Source organism: Carettochelys insculpta, chromosome 16, assembly GCF_033958435.1.
Source record: "Carettochelys insculpta isolate YL-2023 chromosome 16, ASM3395843v1, whole genome shotgun sequence".
NCBI classification, from domain to species: Eukaryota; Metazoa; Chordata; order Testudines; family Carettochelyidae; genus Carettochelys; species Carettochelys insculpta.
Window position 1 is genome coordinate 23,950,852 of NC_134152.1, and position 2,658 is coordinate 23,953,509.

General features: G+C 49.8%; 1 protein-coding gene across 3 annotated transcripts in view; it reads right to left on the bottom strand.

Annotated features, from left to right (window-relative positions):
- Positions 1-2,539, bottom strand: part of TECPR1 (tectonin beta-propeller repeat containing 1) — a 66,686-nt gene extending 64,147 nt beyond the window's left edge. For 2 of the 3 annotated variants that reach the window (XM_075011156.1, XM_075011152.1), the window contains exons 1-2: positions 2,412-2,539; positions 1,764-1,894 (exon numbers count right to left, since the gene is read on the bottom strand). The gene's annotated coding sequence lies outside the window, so the exon portion shown is untranslated. Of the gene's footprint in view, positions 1-1,763; positions 1,895-2,404 lie in introns of all 3 variants that reach the window. The other variant, XM_075011155.1, reaches the window with a different exon arrangement.
- Between the last annotated feature and the right edge of the window lie 119 nt (positions 2,540-2,658).

Genomic DNA, 2,658 nt, shown 5'->3' on the forward strand with positions numbered 1-2,658 from the left:
TTGATATCAAGAGATGGAGAGTCTACCACTTCCCTTTGTAGGTAGTTCCAGTGGTTAATCATTCTCACTGTTAAAAATTTGGGCTTAACATCTAACATTTTAGTTGGGCTTGAGCTCCCAGCTATTTGTTCTTGTTTTGCATTTCTCTGTTAAACAACCCTTTAGTATCCTATCAAAACAAAAAGCAGTCAAGTAACACTTTAAAGACTAGCAAAATAGTTTATTAGGTGAGCTTTCATGGGACAGACCCACTTCTTCAGACCATATCCAGACTGCTTTTTGTTTTGATAGTGTATAGACTAGCACGGCTTACTCTCTGTTACTTTAGTATCCTGTATTTTCTCTCTGTGAAAGTAAGTATATGCTGCAATCAAATCTCCTCTCAGTTGCCGTTTTGATAAACAAAACAACTCTTTAGCTCTCACTGTCAGGCTTTTATAGCCAATCCTCACATAATTTTGGTCTCTTTCTACATGTTGTGACATCCTTTTAAAAACACGGACACCAGCCGGGGGGGCAAGGGGTGTGTGTGTGTGTATGTGTGTGCATGGAGGGGGCTACAAGCTCCTTGAAGGGCCAGAGTCTTGGGCAGAAGTGACAGGGCTGAGGGCTAACCTCCACTCAGCCAGCCCTTCAGGGTTTCCTGGCATGCACTGGATGGGGCTCCTGTAGCGATTTAAAAGGCGTGGGCAGCAGCCACAAGCCCCTTTCAATCGGCAGGCCCTGAAGGAGTCCCCCAGTGTGCCATATTGCCCAGGGTCCATCAGCAGACTGTTGGACAACAGAGCTTGACATAGTAGACTTGTATTGGTCTCACCCAGTGCTTTTTTTCTAGGAAAAAGGAAAGGTGTTGGAACTCAAGTCTGATGATTCCTCATAGGGCTTAGTGTGTTCAGTTTTAACGCCCCAGTCCCCGCGCTGCTACAGGACCAGGAAGGGCTCCTGCCCCAGTCCCTGCACTCTTGCGGGACTGGCGGTGAAAATTTTTCTGATGCTGTAACACAAAAAAGGTGCCGGCACTCCATTCTGGTGTGTTCCACCAGAAAAAAAATCCCTGGTTTCACCAGTGCCAAATACAGAGATAAAATAATCTCCTACACCTCACTACCAATTTCCTTTAGGACCCTATCATTTTTCTTCTCTTATACAGTTGTTCCTGAGCATTTGCTGTAACTGTTCGTCTTTGAAAATGTTTCCATTCGTTCCCTATGCCCACAAATCTATCTTTTCTTCATTTTGGACTCCTATGGTACTACTCATAATGCACAAATTTAAGCATGTGCTTAAGTCTTTGGAGGATAAGGGCTGCATTTCATTTTTGATTTGGCCTTTCTCCTAACCCTGGCACACGATCTGGGCAGACCGACCCTTACGCCTGCTTGGAGTCCAGTTGAAGTGACTGGCATTCTGCATGAATGGTTCTATTCGCAACATGGGTGTTGGTGGTGGTCTTTGTCCTCTCTTCCTTCGTTCCAATTCCCTGAGTGTTCTTGATGTAGACACTTGAGCTTGAGGCCTGCTCTCCTTCCAGCTCTGAGTGAACATAACAGCTTACAGAATCAGATCAAAGGTCCACCTAGCCTAGTATTGTGTCTTCTGACAGTGGCCAATGCCAGGTGTCCCAGAGGAATGAACAGAACAGGTCATCATCAAATGTTCCCTCCCATCATCCAGTGCCAGCTTCTGACAAACAGAGGCCTGGGACACCATTTCTACCCATCCTGCCTTATAGCCATTGATGGATCTATTCTCCATGAATTTACCTAGCTCTTTTATGAATCCTGTAAAGTCCTGCTCTTCACAACATCTTCTGGCAAGGGGTTCCCCAGGTTGACTGTGCAGTTGTATGAAGAAATAAATGCCTCCTTTTGTTTTAAATTCTGGCTTGGATCAGCTGAATAAGGAACATAAAGAAATAGTTTTCATTCTAGACTACGTTTGGGCAGATTCAAGCTGTCAGTTTGCAACAGGGGCAGGATCTCCACAGGGGTCTGTGGGAATGAGATTTTTTTAAACATCTCAACAAAACACAGGCACAAAACCCCCCTCCCCATAAAACAATCTCCTCTCCAGAGCCACCAGCCTGTCTCAGGAAGTGGGGGGAGGCTGAGTTTGCAGCTGGAGTGCTGCGGTTGGTGGGTGAGGGCGCCCCACAGGGGAAAGGCAGCTGGCAGGGCTGGTATCAAGGCAGCCTGCGGAGCATCACGGGTCCCCAACGTGTCACTTGTCAGAGCATTGACCCAGTCACAGTCATGTCACAAACAGGAAGAAGGGACCTCGAGGGGTCATCGAGCCCAGTCCCCGTAACGGCCTAGCACCACTTTAACCTAACCTGCCCCAGGCCCTCGAGCGGCCCCCGAAGGACTGAGCCCCGCCCCCGCGACCCGGGGTTACAAGACCAAACCTCTAACCACTGAGCCTTCCTGCCGCCGCACACGACATGCTCTGAGAGCGGCTTGGTCTGACCCCCAGGCCCGTTGTGCCCCGCCGCTGAGCCCGGGCTGCCTGCGGGCCGCGCGGGGGCGGAACAGGTGGGCGCGGGGCGGGCTCCTTTAAGGGCGGGTTTCCTGCAGCGGCAGGAGAGTCACCGCGGCCCGCGGGAGGGGAGGGGTGTGTGTGTGTCACGTGAGCTCAGTCTTGTGACTGGTCCGAGCGCTG